Raw genomic sequence first — 17,370 nt, forward strand, 5'->3', positions numbered from 1 at the left:
ATCCTCCACAGCTAGAATGGAATGTAGAGGAACTTCGTTCACTGCCGAATGCCCAGAGCCTAGAGCAGGGCCTGGCACACAGCAGGCACTCAACAGATAGCTGTTGCTGAGAGCCCAGTTGTAACTCATCTGTTGCATCACAAGGGATGAACATTGTCGACTATTTTTACAACCTTGCTGAATAAGTTTTTTTATTACTTACCAACAAATTATTTGTGGCACTGCCTGTAATAAATGTATAGCACTCATCAAGCTTTAGCTTTTGGGGGAAAGAGCTCCAGTTTTCTGCTTCAAACTGCCCCATCTCCACCCTGCAGATTACGGATGCTGGAGAACGCTGACATTTACAGTGACCTCACCTGAAGGGCAAATGGGTTTTTTTTTCCTCACAATTCTGTGAGGCTTTTAAATAGCCACACCTGCCCATAGTTGTTGAGGGAGGAACTATGGAATTCATGGGGCTTCTTTCTTGGGGACTTATTTTGAGATTAATCAAAGCTCCACTTTCATTTGGTTTTTGCTGATGCCTTCCCATCTCCTTTGCTATTACAACAGCCTGCAAAAATAACCCTGCACATAAATTATGCATCAAGTCTTTAAATATCCCGGTCTTTTTCTTTGCTTGCCCCACCTCCACTCAATGAGAAAGATTGCAGTGCTCTCACGAAGTACCTGTTGTCTCTGCTGTTGGACGTTTTTCCCTTGCGCTAGATTATTTTCTTTTCTGAAAGAAACTGATGTTTGATGAGAATCTTTCTTCAAAACAGTACACACACACACACACACACACACACACACACACACACGCTAGTGAAATATATTTTTAAAATGTAAAGTAGAAAGCTATGCTCAACATTAAGAAAAGACCTTTTGCTAGTGCCAGAAAGTTACAGAGAAAATCTTTCATTTGTGAGTGAAACTAAAATCGCGTGGTCTGTCAGAGTAACCAAACCAGCCTTAGAGGCTGCTTTCATTTAAAAAAATAATGGGAGTCAGTAGGGCTATGATAGCCAAGACCCTGACTCCTCCGTGAGCTCCCCGCTTAAATAAATCTGGGATCCTTGTTGGTTAACTATTTTATATAGTTTCCACACTACTATATATGAAATAGATAACAGGATTTACTGTCTAGCCCAGGACTCTATTCAATATCTTGTAATAACCTATAATGGAAAAGAATCTAAAAAAGAATACACACACACACACACACATATATATATATAACTGAATCGCTTTTCTGTACACCTGAACCTAACAGAACATTGTAAATCAACTATACTTCAATGAAAAGAAAAAATCTGGGAGCCACGCAGTGTGTCCCCATCTGTGAAGCTCACATGATCAGCTCAAAGATAAGACCCAGGGGCTGGTGAGCGCCCTGAGACATGGGTAGAAACAGAGCAAGCAGCAAGAAAGCAAAGTTTCTAGACTGGATCCTAGGATGTTGGGGACCCAAAATCTTTAAAACCTTTGTGATGTTTAAGCACAAAGAGACTGATGCAAAAACTTGTCCAGAACCTATAAACTATAAAAGCCAGAGGAGAAATAACTCAGAATGTAACTCCAACATTCCAATAGGAATGTCTGCACAAGCTAAAACTCACCTAAGACCCACACAGAAGAGGACTCAGGTTGAAAATGAGCTCACAGATTGGGATTGACATATACACACTACTATATATAAAATAGATATCTAATAAGAACCTACTGTATAGCACAGGGAACTCTACTCAATACTTTAGCCTATATGAAAAAAAAATCTAAAAAAAAAAAAAGAATGGATATATGTATAACTGATTCACTTTGCTATATACCTGAAACTAACACAGCATTGTAAATCAACTATACTGCATTAAAAATTTTTTAAAAATAGGGCCCCCCTGGTGGCGCAGTGGTTGAGAGTCCGCCTGCCGATTCAGGGGACACGGGTTCGTGACCCGGTCCGGGAAGATCCCACATGCCACAGAGCAGCTGGGCCAGTGAGCCATGGCCGCTGAGCCTGCACGTCCGGAGCCTGTGCTCCACAACGGGAGAGACCACAACAGTGAGAGGCCCACGTACCGCAAAAAAAAAAAAAAAAAAAAATGTTCCTAAGTAATGAGAAAGAAATACAGGCGAAATTACCATACTAAAAAAAAAAAAGAAAAGAAAAGAAAAAGAAAATAAGCTCACAGACAAAGACGAGAAAATACCTGAGCAGCAGTCATCAGAGACACCCACATAGGAGGCATCTTACTTGAAGATCAGAAAATAGTTTAATTTGAAAGGGCACCACTCAATTCAGTAAGATGGGGCGGCAGGTAGGGGAGTGGGCGGCACAAGGATTAGAAATAAAAAGGCAGAACAAGTATGTACAGGTGTTGTGTTTATCTACATGGAGTGTAAGAACCGATAAGTTCCCATTCACAATAAGAACAAGAATCATAAGGTACTTGGGAACATATCTAATAAAAGACAAATGTGACCTTAGTGCAGAAATTGTCCAGTGTTATTGTAGGAGATAAACGATAAATGAAGATACACGAATAAAGAGAAAGGCAAGCTTTGTTCATGACTGAAATGACTCAATATGTTAAAGATATAAATTCTCCCCAAATTCATCCATATAGTCAATATCACTGATTCTAAAAGTCACATGACAGTATTATCCAGGAATAGCAATTCAAGGTTAAAAAAATGTAACACAAAGCAAAAATATCAAAACTCAAAATAAAGATACAGTAATTAAAGCTTTATGGCACTGGTGGAGGAACAGTTAAAAGAATTTGGTCAGTAAGTCTAAATGGATAGCCCAGTAACAAAATAACTCATTAGGGGAATTTGGTATATAATAGGCAAATCATATATGGAATCTAAGGGAGTACAAAAAGGACTTTCATCTTATTAGTCACGTTTCTATGGCTTACATTCTAAAATATGCAAAATTATAACAAAAAGTTAGATTTTTGAATTCCAAACAATAGGTTATAGGTGTTTTTTATACTTAACTTTTCCTAATAAAATTTTATAAAGAAAAAGTTAATATAACTCCAATTCTCTCTTTATTAAAGCAGGCAGATGGGAGGATCTGTAGACCAACAAATAAAATGCTTGAAATAAAGTGACTATATGTAGGAGAGCTAACATGTATTAAGAATCTACCCTCTTCCTGAGACTATGCCAGGTGTAGTGAATACGCTAGAGGAAGTCTCCTGGACATCAGTGAGGCAGAGGGATCCTGCTGCAGATGGCAGGAGAGAGGAGAGCATAACATTTCAAAAGGTGTGGTTCTGGATTAGTAAACCCTTCTCTAGAGGTTTAGGTGCAAATCTCTGTCACTTCTTTAGATAAAGCCCAAAAGGGCAGTTGGTAGAGGAATAAACTCATGCTTGGTTTTTATTTTAAGATGTTTGTTATTTACAGGATTTTTTAAACGACTGGCTAAACTGAATTGCAGAGCACGAATTCGATTGTTTTATAATTATGGAAGAACATACCTAGGAGCACAAAAGTTCAACTGGGAATCAAGCAGGAAAAGAGATAACTTGTGGATGCATGCATGATTTTAAAATACACCCTAGAGGAGATTTTCAAAGTCTATGAAAACCATTCAAATAGATACTTAGTGCTTTCTTATTTTAGAACCAAATGATCTTAACAGCATGGTGAAGGAATGAGGAATATTATGGCTGAAAAAAATCACATTCTCTATATTTGTATGTGGGTACGTATATCCATACATATGAGAGAGAGTGTGTGTGTGTGTGTTTATGTGGGGGTGTGTGTGTTTAATTTAGCTGAACTCAGAAATGTGGTTCAGAGACTTTTTACATGGAGTTTCAGCATAAACAGCAATGGACTGACTTACTGGAAAAGATCAGGCCACTTTTTGAATGCTTTTTCTTCAGAATCAGAGATTTATAGTGAAATTCAGTGGGTCTAAACTCAAACATTCCACATTGCTGCCTTTTCTCAGCAAGGTTCTGCTTCATATTGGGTTTTGCAAGGAATGTGTTGAGAACCCCAGATCCAGAACCAGAGTGGTAAGTTAGCTGCAGACACTGCTTGGCCCGGCTGGCCATGGCCTCACTCCACCCCTATGCGTGTGACTCTGCTGAACATGGCTCCTCCCTGAAGCTCTCTCCTTGGTGTTGGTGTGTCCTTTGAGTTGGCTCAGCCAACCTGTCTAGACACTCTGTCTCCTTTGTCCCATCCTCAGCTTTCTTTTTCTCTCCCTTTCATGATCTGTCTTTGATCAGCTTGCTGCTGATTCACATCATCTACTTTTAAGTGAAGATTTCTCTCCTAACCTCCCGACACATACATTTAATTGTCCAGAGCTGAGGGTACCACTCTGAGAAGGTCCTGGTGGTCACACATGGTGATGAATCAATGCTGAGGACGTGATGGGCCGCGGTTTCTCCTGGCCCTCCGTCTGCTTTCTGTCCAGCTCTTCTTCCCAACACTGGTCCTACAGACCAACAGTGGCCCCAAGCGCAACACGGGATCCTGGGCTTCAGGCCCACAGGGGTGATGCTTCCACCGAGGCAGCTGTTTCCATAGAGGCAGGCTTCCACGAACTTCTCCACAGCCAGGGGAACTCGGAGGTGGGAGCAGCTAACTCCACCCAGGGCAGTTAAAGGAGGGCATCCAGAGGGGTGTTTGATTACATATTTTTACTTTTATATCCCTAAACTGTTACACATGTGCAGTGTTGTTCTGTTTGGGTTTGAAAGAGAATTTCAGGAAAGGGAAGAAAAGGCTGCAGTGCTATCATTTGTAGGGAGTTGTTATAGGATTCACTTTAGTGAGTCTCAGCCTATTTTCTTCAAACAACTATAACATGATTAAAGTAGCTTGTTATTAGAGGGAGAGCTCTCCTGACACAACTGTTAGTCCCTTTCAGATCCTGAGAGCTGCCCCGCAGGAAGCCCATCTTGCTGGTAATTTGTGAGGAGGAAATGCATTTACAAGTGGCAACCTTGTTTATGAAGGGTTCTCTCTGTCTGGCTGAGGACAGTGACGCTCCCCTTTATTAAACATTTTGAGAAGCATGACCAGTGTTTTTAAGGAATTGGTGCAAATCCTATGTTTTCCATTCTTCTGACTTCTCACAGAGCTCCACGTGCCCAGGCCTGCCCTTGCGCTCCTAGGATGGGGACTGTAGATCTCCCCCAGGACAGGCTCCATGCTGGCACAGATGGTGAACAGAAGGTCCTTCTGCCCCAAGGGACCACACAATCATGGTCCAGTGTGGATGATTTCGTTTTTAGTAGATTTCGAACGTCTTACTTGGAACCTTAATAAAACTGAAGTCTATAAAACATAACAAAAAAAAAATAGTGGTTCTGACTGAAGCAAGGGAGTGAGACCTGGAGCCACCCTCTGGAACAAAATTTGAAGGAAACAGGTCTGATGAGTGAGGGTAAAGATGTTGCCTGAATTTTGGAACAAAATTTGAAGAGTCCTCAGCATGGTGTGGCCCATTACGGTGTTGACAGGAAATAATCAAGTCAGTCTCATCTCCTACATCCCTTCCTCCAGATATTGTCTTTTCTGTTCAAGTACACACCTCCAGAGACGGGGGTGGGGGTGCTATTCCATATGAAAGCTGTCTGTTCAACTTACATTCACTTTTAAAGTATGAAAGTTTACTCTATGTTCACTTTACTTTCCAATCTCTTTCCATCCATGTATGATGTCTGGATTTAAAACTTCACTCTGTGGAGACACATTCGTCCCCCTTCATTCCGATGGTTCTATCTGGGGCCCCTATGGACTTCAGTTCTTCGCTTGTTCAGTCAATTTGCACTGTCCCTGCTGCCTTGAAATTGCCCTAAGTCGTTGATGTGTGTGTGGTATAAACCCCATTAAGGTGCAAGCTCCTTGAGGAAGTCTCGAATGCACCCTTGCTTTCTCTCTTCCCTTCACATAAACTTACAGAGGTAGTGGCTGACTGGCTACCCTGTGGCATTGTCATTATCTGGGAAGGCATCCCAGTACCCCTGTCTCCAAAGAACATGCTCTGGGTGCTTCCCTCTTTTGTTTTTGCAGCTTTTTCCAGACTGTGGAGTAAATTTTATTTTGTCTTCCTCAGTTTTTCAAGGGCAGTGACTTGTTAGCCATTCTTGTATCCCCAGTTCATCATGCAGTACTGGCCACAGAAGCTCAGTAAATATTTGGTGACGCGAAGACATCAGAGAAGGCTCTAATTTTCTACCCTGGTTTCTCCTGAGGTTCCTGCTGTCACAAACTCAAGAATGTCTTCAGGCCCAGCCTCCCTGTCATTTCTGGGTAGCACTTAGAGCAAAATAATCTTTAGCAAATGTAGGAGCACCTGTATCTGGAGTCTTCCTCTTTCTCCAAGTGAAATCACAAGCTCTCCACTGAAGACTTTGCCTTCTCTGAGGGACTATCATCTCATCTAGAGTGACCAACCATCCAAGTTTGCCAGAGACTTTCATGGTTTAAAAACTAAATATGCTGGGTACCTGGGCCTCTAATTTGTCTGTAATAGTTTGAGCTGGAGAAGGGCGATATAACTCTCTGTCCTCCTTTTTCTACCCACCACTCTCTTACATCACCATCCAGGAAACCAAGCACAAGCTCTCCAGTCCTAATCATTAGGAAGAGCCAGTGATACTTAACAACATCTGCTTCCTGTCCTGCAAAGATCCCTGTGGCAGAGAAACACAAATGCTGCTTACCCATTGATAACCAACAAAGGAGGGAAACTCCAGGAAGGAGAACAGTCTAATTAACCTGCCATATATGCACATTCACTCAGTGCAATGCCTGGCACACAGTAACCAGTAACAATTTTTATTATTCCTGTGTGCCAGATGCAGTCAGAGCAAATGGACCCTGTCCTCAATGGCCTCACACTCTATTAAGAGAGACAGGCAAGGGAAGAGATGAGCGTGTGTATTTTAAGGTAGAGCTGACTTGAGGTATTAAAAAATGTACCTGGCCAGGTATCTATGAGGTACACAAAAATTTTTTGGAGTGAACAAAAATTAATAGAAGGTTAAAGATGTGCAGGGTATGATGGGAGACCACGTGTGACCGTCTGTGGAGCAGTGTGCCACTCGGTTTGTGAATGTTCAGATTTTCTTGTTTGTCCTCAGGGGCGGCTCTGGCTTATATTGTTTCTGATGGACTTCTAAATCTTCTTTGTGGCTAAAATGAAATTCTGCTGCCTGTCTGGAAATGAAACAGGAGGTTGTTTCCCTAGATGCTCATTTCATTGATCTCAGAATATGTTTTTGAGTTTGGGGAACTCTCATCACCTATAGCTAATGGGGATAAGGTTTTAACAGTGGTTTGTTCTCTGGCGCTTCTCTAATTAGGTCAATAAACAAATATACTAAAGAAATGCCGTCTGTGCAAGCTTTTGCTAGCTATGCATTTAAAGATTGCCCTGGAGACCCTCACTTTAATCAGATTCAGCAGGGGGTCTACACACTCTCATTGCAGAATTTTTCAGTGTCCCATTTCAGACGTGAGTTTAGGAAACTATCTAATACACGATGTCACAATGAAACATATAAAAATATAGAATTATTTTTTGTCCTTTGGACTAGATCCTCACTGAAGCTCTGCTTTTCGAATATTTATTCCTCTAATGTAGGGAATTCAGTCTTGTTTGTCACAACATTGTTGATAAGAATAAAAATTGGCAATAGCTAGGATGTGAAAACATAGACTGGTGGTTAATCCATAGGACAGAATGCAGCCCGTTAACCTCTAGACCTCTGTGTATACTGACACTGAAAAACCAGTTGGTAGGAGGATACGTACTTTACGAATTTATTTTTGAATACATATTTGATTAGAAATAAGGGTGGGCTATTAAGAGTGTTCACATAGTTTACATCTGAATTATGGGAATATGATGATTTTTTTCATATATGAATACTCTGTTGTCTGAATACCAGTAATCACTGGTATATGAGTAATGAGCATAATTAAAACTAAATAAAATAATATAAACTTGAAGGTGGAAATTATTTTCTGTTATAGCAGAAAATTGCTACTAACCCTAGTGTGCAGTGGACCCCGAAAGTGACTCAAAGTGGCAGGAGGTGCTGGAACCCTGGAGACCGAGTTCTGCTCCCTCATTTCATGATGGAAACCAAAGCCCTCGCAAGCCAAATGTCTTGCTCTAAGCCTTATGGTTCATTAGTGCAGTAACCGGGTTTCCTGACTCACATTTGAATAGCTTTCACATGTCTCACAGTCTTAATGAGAACTGCTCACTTAAGTCCATCAACTTTGTGGCTCGCATACAGCTAGAAAACTTTGAAGAACACAGAATAACATTTTTTTTTACATCTTTATTGGAGTATAATTGCTCTACAATGGTGTGCCAGTTTCTGCTTTATAACAAAGTGAATCAGCCATACACACACACATGTTCCCATATCTCTTCCCTCTTGCATCTCCCTCCCTCCCACTCTCCCTATCCCACCCCTCTAGGTGGTCACAAAGCACCGAGCTGATCTCCCTGTGCTATGCTGCTGCTTCCCACTAGCTATCTATTTTAGGTCCGGTAGTGTATACATGTCCATGCCACTCTCTCGCTTTGTCACAGCTTACCCTTTCCCCTCCCCATATCCTCAAGTCCATTCTCTAGTAGGTCTGTGTCTTTATTCCTCTCTTACCCCTAGGTTCTTCATGACAGTTTTTTTTAAATTCCATATATATGTGTTAGCATACGGTATTTGTCTTTCTCTTTCGGACATACTTCACTCTGTATGACAGACTCTGGGTCCTTCCACCTCATTACAAATAGCTCAATTTCGTTTCTTTTTATGGATGAGTACTATTCCATTGTATATATGTGCCACATCTTCTTTATCCATTCATCCGATGATGGACATTTAGGTTGTTTCCATCTCCGGGCTATTGTAAATAGAGCTGCAATGAACATTTTGGTACATGACTCTTTTTGAATTATGGTTTGCTCAGGGTATATACCCAGTAGTGGGATAGCTGGGTCGTATGGTAATTCTATTTTTAGTTTTTTAAGGAACCTCCATGCTGTTCTCCATAGTGGCTGTACCAATTCACATTCCCACCAGCAGTGCAAGACTGTTCCCTTTTCTCCACACCCTCTCCAGCATTTATTGTTTCTAGATTTTTTGATGATGGCCATTCTGACTGGTGTGAGATGATATCTCATTATAGTTTTGATTTGCATTTCTCTAATGATTAGTGATGTTGAGCATCCTTTCATGTGTTTTTTGGCAGTCTGTATATCTTCTTTGGAGAAATGTCTATTTAGGTCTTCTGCCCATTTTTGGATTGGGTTGTTTGTTTTTTTGTTATTGAGCTGCATGAGATGCTTATAAATTTTGGAGATTAATCCTTTGTCAGTTGCTTCATTTGCAACTATTTTCTCCCATTCTGAAGGTTGTCTTTTGGTCTTGTTTAAGATTTCCTTTGCTGTGCAAAAGCTTTGAAGTTTCATTAGGTCCCATTTGTTTATTTTTGTTTTTATTTCCATTTTTCTAGGAGGTGGGTCAAAAAGGATCTTGCTGTGATTTATGTCATAGAGTGTTCTGCCTATGTTTTCCTCTAAGTGTTTGATAGTTTCTGGCCTTATATTTAGGTCCTTAATCCATTTTGAGCTTATTTTTGTGTATGGTGTTAGGGAGTGACCTAATCTCATACTTGTAAATGTAGCTGTCCTGTTTTCCCAGCACCACTTATTGAAGAGGCTGTCCTTTCTCCACTGTACATTCCTGCCTCCTTAATCAAAGATAAGGTGACCATATGTGCGTGGGTTTATCTCTGGGCTTTCTATACTGTTCCATTGAGCTATCTTTCTGTTTTTGTGCCAGTACCATACTGTCTTGATTACTGTAGCTTTGTAGTAAGGTTTGAAGTCAGGGAGCCTGATTCCTCCAGCTCTGTTTTTTGTTCTCAAGATTGCTTTGGCTATTCGGGGTCTTTTGTGTTTCCATACAAATTGTGAAATTTTTTGTTCTAGTTCTGTGAAAAATGCCAGTGGTAGTTCGATAGGGATTGCATTGAATCTGTTGATTGCTTTGGATAGTAGAGTCATTTTCACAATGTAGATTCTTCCAATCCAAGAACATGGTATATCTCTTCATCTATTTGTATCATCTTTAATTTCTTTCATCAGTGTCTTATAATTTTCTGCATACAGGTCTTTTGCCTCCTTAGGTAGGTTTATTCCTACATACTTTATTCTTTTTGTTGCAATGGGAAATGGGAGTGTTTTCTTGATTTCACTTTCAGATTTTTCATCATTAGTGTGTAGGAATGCAAGAGATTTCTGTGCATTCATTTTGTATCCTGCTACTTTACCAAATTCATTGATTAGCTCTTCTTCTTTTCCGATTTGGATTCCTTTTATTTCCTTTTCTTCTCTGATTGCTGTGGCTAAAACTTCCAAAACTATGTTGAATAACAGTGGTGAGAGTGGGCAACCTTGTCTTGTTCCTGATCTCAGTGGAAATGCTTTCAGTTTTTCACCATTGAGGATGATGTTGGCTGTGGATTTGTCATATATGGCCTTTATTATGTTGAAGACAGTTCCCTCTATGCCTGCTTTCTGCAGGGTTTTTATCATAAATGGGTGTTAAATTTTGTTGAAAGCTTTCTCTGCATCTATTGAGATGATCATATGGTTTTTCTCCTTCAGTTTGTTAATATGGTGTATCACGTTGATTGATTTACATATATTGAAGAATCCTTGCATTCCTGGAATAAACCCCACTTGATCATGGTGTATGATCCTTTTAATATGCTGTTGGATTCTGTTTGCTAGTATTTTACTGAGGATTTTTGCATCTATGTTCATCAGTGATATTGGCCTGTAGTTTTCTTTCTTTGTGACATCCTTGCCTGGTTTTGGTATCAAGGTGATGGTGGCCTCATAGAATGAGTTGGGGAGTGTTCCTCCCTCTGCTCTATTTTGGTAGAGTTTGAGAAGGATAGGTGTTAGCTCTTCTCTAAATGTTTGATAGAATTCGCCTGTGAAGCCATCTTGTCCTGGGCTTTTGTTATTTGGAAGATTTTTAACCACAGTTTCAATTTCAGTGCTTGTGATTGCTCTGTTCATATTTTCTATTTCTTCCTGATTCAGTCTCGGCATGTTGTGCATTTCTAAGAATTTGTCCATTTCTTCCAGGTTGTCCATTTTATTGGCATAGAGTTGCTTGTAGTAATCTCTCATGATCTTTTGTATTTATGCCTTGTCAGTTGTTACTTCTACTTTTTCATTTCTAATTCTGTTGATTTGAGTCTTCTTCCTTTTTTTCTAGATGAGTCTGGCTAATGGTTTGTCTATTTTGTTTACCTTCTCAAAGAACCAGCTTTTAGTTTTGTTGATCTTTGCTATCGTTTCCTTCATTTCTTTTTCATTTATTTCTGATCTGATTTTTATGATTTCTTTCCTTCTGCTAACTTTGGGGCTTTTTGTTCTTCTTTCTATAATTGCTTTAGGTGCAAGGTTAGGTTGTTTATTCGAGATGTTTCCTGTTTCTTAAGGTAGGATTGTATTGCTATAAACTTCCCTCTTAGAACTGCTTTTGCTGCATCCCGTAGGTTTTGGGTTGTCGTGTCTCCATTGTCATTTGTTTCTAGGTATGTTTTGATTTCCTCTTTGATTTCTTCAATGATCACTTCGTTATTAAGTAGTGTATTGTTTAGCCTCCATGTGTTTGTATTTTTTACAGATCTCTTCCTGTAATTGATACCTAGTCTCATAGCGTTGTGGTCAGAAAAGATACTTGATACAATTTCAATTTTCTTAAATTTACCAGGGCTTGATTTGTGACCCAAGATATGATCTATCCTGGAGAATGTTCCATGAGCACTTGAGAAAAATGTGTTTTCTGTTGTTTTTGGATGGAATGTCCTATAAATATCAATAAAGTCCATCTTGTTTTATGTATCATTTAAAGCTTGTGTTTCCTTATTTATTTTCATTTTGGATGATCTGTCCATTGGTGAAAGTGGGGTGTTCAAAGTCCCCTACTATGATTGTTACTGTCGATTTCCCCTTTTATGGCTGTTAGTATTTGCCTTATGTATTGAGGTGGTCCTATGTTGGGTGCATAAATATTTACAATTGTTATATCTTCTTCTTGGATCAATCCCTTGATCATTATGTAGTGTCCTTCTTTGTCTCTTGTAATGGTCTTTATTTTAAAGTCTATTTTGTCTGATATGAGAATTGCTACTCCTGCTTTCTTTTGGTTTCCATTTGCATGGAATATCTTTTTCCATCCCCTTACTTTCAGTCTGTATGTGTCTCTAGATCTGAAGTGGGTCTCTTGTAGACAGCATATATATGAGTCTTGTTTTTGTATCCATTCAGCCAATCTGTGTCTTTTGGTGGGAGCATTTAGTCCATTTACATTTAAGGTAATTATCGATATGTGTGTTCCTATTCTCTTTTTCCTAATTGTTTTCGGTTTGTTATTGTAGGTCTTTTCCTTCTCTTGTGTTTCTTGCCTAGAGAAGTTCCTTTAGCATTTGTTGTAAAGCTGGTTTGGTGGTGCTGAACTCTCTCAGCTTTTGCTTGTCTGTAAATGTTTTAATTTCTCCATCAAATCTGAATGAGATCCTTGCTGTGTAGAGTAATCTTGGTTGCAGGTTTTTCTCCTTCATCACTTTAAATATGTCCTGCCAGTCCCTTCTGGCTTGTAGAGTTTCTGCTGAAAGATCAGCTGTTACCCTTATGGGGATTCCCTTGTACGTTATTTGTTGTTTTTCCCTTGCTGCTTTTAATATGTTTTCTTTGTATTTAATTTTTGACAGTTTGATTAATATGTGTCGTGGCGTATTCTCCTTGGATTTATCCTGTATGGGACTCTCTGTTGTTCCTGGACTTGATTAACTATTTCCTTTCCCATATTAGGGAAGTTTTCTACTACAATCTCTTCAAATATTTTCTTAGTCCCTTTCTTTTTCTCTTCTTCTTCTGGAACCCCTATAATTCAAATGTTGCTGCATTTAATGTTGTTCCAGAGCTCTCTGCGACTGTCCTCAGTTCTTTTCATTCTTTTTTCTTTATTCTGCTCTGCAGTAGTTATTTCCACTATTTTATCTTCCAGGTCACTTATCCGTTCTTCTGCCTCAGTTATTCTGCTATTGATCCCATCTAGAGTATTTTTAATTTCATTTATTGTGTTGTTCATCATTGCTTGTTTCAACTTTAGTTCTTCTAGGCCCTTCTTAAATATTTCTTGCATTTTCTCTATTCTATTTCCAAGATTTTGGATCATCTTTATTATCATTATTCTGAATTCTTTTTCAAGTAGACTGCCTATTTCCTCTTCATTTGTTAGGTCTGGTGAGTTTTTATCTTTCTCCTTTATCTGCTGTGTGTTTTTCTGTCTTCTCATTTTGCTTATCTTACTGTGTTTGGGGTCTCCTTTTTGCAGCTGCATGTTCTTAATTCCCATTGTTTTTCGTGTCTGTCCCCAGTGGCTAAAGTTGGTTCAGTGGGTTGTGTAGGCTTCCTGGTGGAGGGGACTAGTGCCTGTGTTCTGGTGGATGAGGCTGGATCTTGTCTTTCTGGTGGGCAGGTCCACGTCTGGTGGTGTGTTTTGGGGTGTCTGTGGACTTATTATGATTTTAGGCAGCCTCTCTGCTAATGCGTGGGATTGTGTTCCTGTCTTTCTAGTTGTTTGGCGTAGGGTGTCCAGCACTGTAGCTTGCTGGTCGTTGAGTGAAGCTGGGTGCTGGTGTTGAGATGGAGATCTCTGGGAGATTTTTTGCCGTTTGATATTATGTGGAGCTGGGAGGTCTCTTGTGGACCAGTGTCCTGAAGTTGGCTCTCCCACCTCAGAGGCACAGCACTGACTCCTGGCTGCAGCACCAAGAGCCTTTCATCCACACAGCTCAGAATAAAAGGGAGAAAAAGTAGAAAGAAAGAAAGAAAGAGAGAGAGAGAGAGAGAGAGAGGGAGGGAGGGAGGGAGGGAGGAAGAAAGAAAGAAAGAAGGGAGGGAGTGAGGAAGGAAGGAAAGGAAGAAAGAAGGTAAAACAATAAAATAAAGTTATTAAAATAAAATAAAGTTATTAAAATAAAAAATAATTAAGAAAAAATATTTTAAGAAAAAAAAAAAGGACGGATAGAACCCTAGGACAAATGGTGGAAACAAAGCTATACAGACAAAATCTCACACAGAAGCATACACATACACACTCACAAAAAGAGGAAAAGGAGAAAAAATCATAAATCTTGCTCTCAAAGTCCACCTTCTCAATTTGAGATGATTCATTGTCTATTCAGGTATTCCACAGATGCAGGGTACATCAAGTTGATGGTGGAGCTTTAATCCGCTGCTCCTGAGGCTGCTGGGAGAGATTTCCCTTTCTCTTCTTTGTTCTCACAGCTCCCGAGGCTCAGCTTTGGATTTGGCCCCGCCTCTGCGTGTAGGTCGCCGGAGGGCGTTCTTCGCTCAGACAGGACGGGGTTAAAGGAGCCGCTCATTCGGGGGCTCTGGCTCACTCAGGCCGGGGGGAGGGAGGGGCACGGAGTGCGGGGTGAGCCTGCGGCGGCAGAGGCTGGCATGACGTTGCACCAGCCTGAGGCGCGCTGTGCGTCCTCCCCGGGAAGTTGTCTCTGGAACCCGGGACCCTGGCAGTGGTGGGCTGCACAGGTTCCCCGGAAGCGGGGTGTGGATAGTGACCTGTGATCGCACACAGGCTTCTTGGTGGCGGCAGCAGCAGCCTTAGCGTCTCATGTCCATCTCTGGGGTCCGCGCTTTTAGCCGCAGCTCGTGCCCGTCTCTGGAGCTCCTTTAAGCAGCGCTCTTAATCCCCTCTCCTGCGCACCAGGAAACAAAGAGGTAAGAAAAAGTCTCTTGCCTCTTCGGCAGGTCCAGAGTTTTCGTCGGACTCCCTCCCGGCTAGCCGTGGTGCACTAACTCCCTGCAGGCTGTGTTCACGCCGCCAACCCCAGTCCTCTCCCTGCGCTCCGACGGAAGCCCGAGCCTCAGCTCCCAGCGCTGCGCACCCCGGCAGGTGTGCAGACAAGCTTCTCGTGCTGGTGAGTGCCGGTCGGCCCTGATCCTCTGTGCGGGAATCTCTCCGCTTTGCCCTCCGCACCCTTGTTGCTGTGCTCTCCTTCTCCGAAGCTTTCCCCCTCCGCCACCCGCAGCCTGCGTCCGCGAAGGGGCCTCCTAGTGTGTGGAAACCTTTCCTCCTTCACACCTCCCTCCCACCTGTGCGGGTCCCGTCCCTATCCTTTTGTCTCTGTTTATTCATTTTTCTTTTGCCCTACCCAGGTACGTGGGGACTTTCTTCCCTTTTGGGAGGTCTGAGGTCTTCTGCCAGCGTTCAGTAGGTGTTCTGTAGGAGTTGTTCCACGTGTAGATGTATTTCTGGTGTATCTGTGGGGAGGAAGGTGATCTCCGCGTCTTAATCTTCTGCCATCTTCCCCTCGTCCCCCCCCAGAGTAACTTTTAAATGCAATCAGTACTCACGAACAAAAAGGTGGAAACTTTTTGGAAATTCCTGGCAGCAGCCAGGCTTGAGCTGTGAGGCTGACACATCGGGGGTTGGGCTGGGACAGTTGGGTGACTGGATCCTCTCTCCACCTAGTCTCCTCCTCCAGCAGGATGGTGCAAGCTTGTGCATGTGGCTCCATCAACAGTGAGTAAACAGACACCAAAAAAGAAAAAAACAGATGAAAGCTTGTCATTTGTGACAACATGGATGGACCTTGAGGGCATCACGCTAGGTGGAATAAGTCAGACAGAGAAAGACAAATACCATATGACTTCACACGTGTATGGAATATTAGAAAACAAAGAAAATTCATGAACAATCCAAACCAAAACAGACACATAAATACAGAGAACAGAATAGTGGTTACCAGATGGGGAGGGCAGTGAGGTAGGGCAAAATAAGTAAAGGGTATCAACTGTAGGGTGATGTATGGAAACAATTTTTGGCGGAGAGCAAGCTGTAGGTTATACGGAGGTAGAAATATAATGTTGTACACATGAAACTTACGTACCTCAATAACATCAATCTTTTAAAAAAATGGGTGAGTTTCTCTGCCAAGAAAGGGGAGGCTGGAGAGTTCCAGAAATTTACCAAAGCCTGCACCAAACTATGGCTGGGAAGTGTGTGTGTGTGTGCAAGTGTTATAAGAGCATTGGTTATAATTCAGAAGAAGATTCTCAGAAGTTTAAAAGAATGAGGACAAGTGCTCTCTTCAGCAGCACAGGTGCTAAAATTAGAACCATTCAGGGAAGATTACCATGGCCCCTGTGCAAGGATGACAGGCAAATTCGTGTAGCGTTCCATATTTTTATATAAAATAGATAATCAACAAGGACCTACTGTATAGCACAGGGAACTCTACTCAACACTCTGTAATAACCTATATGGGAAAAGAATCCAAAAAAGAATAGATATATGTACATGTATAACTGAATCACTTTGCTCTACACCTGAAACTAACACAACGTTGTTAATCACCTATACTCCAATATAAAATTTAAAAAAAAAAAAGAATGAGGACGAGAGCTCCAAGACCCTTTCCAGCTCTGTAATCCTATTAAAAAATAAATATCGATAAAAGTCTTAGCAAAACAGACAAAACAAAACAGAAAAAAGAAAAAACAGTAAGTGGAAATGTAAGACCTCTTAAAGACCAGGCATGAAACCGGTACACTGCTATTTTCATCACATTGCTAGTCAAAGTCAATGGCAAAGCCAGCCCAGATGCAAGGGATAAGGAAACAGATTCTGCTTCTTGATGGGAGGAGCTACAAAGAATTGTGGCCATGTTTGCTATCTATTACAACTACATAAGGAAAGTGATCACTTCCAACAAGAATAACCTAGTATGACCCTGTATTCTTCAGGGTACCCAGACTCTAAAGGTGAGCTTACATATGAAGATGTACCAATTAAATAGTATATAAGAATTAAATCCCAGACTTGGGATTTGGACTTGGGCAGAACAAAGGCAGAACTGAGACCCTTAGCCATGATTCTTCACCACTCAACCCAAAGAGCAGCTCTTCCAAGTTGTTATTCATATGCCCAAACCCAATATTACCAAGTACCTTCCTTTGAGCCCCCCTAGCAATACATGTGTCATCTGCAATAGTCCTTATCTTACCCTACTATGTAGTAAAATCATTTTTCTACCTTGATCCCCTAGTCTCAATTTAGGCTACTTGAGGACAGGCACTGCAACTTGTCAATCATTACATCTCCTAAGCACCAGGCACAGGAAGCACAATGGAGTACACTTGCTACACTTTAAAGACATTTGCATGGATATTTATAACTAAATTTGGTCTCTAGTTTTTTTTTTCTATTGTGCTAGATTTGGCAGACTTTTTAAAGAATGTGTATCTGCCTGATAAAAATAATTTGGAAACTTTCT

At 41.0% G+C, this 17,370-nt stretch overlaps 1 non-coding gene across 1 annotated transcript; it reads left to right on the forward strand.

Annotated features, from left to right (window-relative positions):
• Positions 1-16,176: 16,176 nt before the first annotated feature.
• Positions 16,177-16,283, forward strand: LOC137233229 (U6 spliceosomal RNA). Its single transcript, XR_010947388.1, has one exon. It is a non-coding gene; the product is annotated as a U6 spliceosomal RNA (small nuclear RNA).
• Positions 16,284-17,370: the final 1,087 nt, after the last annotated feature.

This window comes from Pseudorca crassidens, chromosome 10, assembly GCF_039906515.1.
Source record: "Pseudorca crassidens isolate mPseCra1 chromosome 10, mPseCra1.hap1, whole genome shotgun sequence".
Lineage (NCBI taxonomy): Eukaryota > Metazoa > Chordata > Mammalia > Artiodactyla > Delphinidae > Pseudorca > Pseudorca crassidens.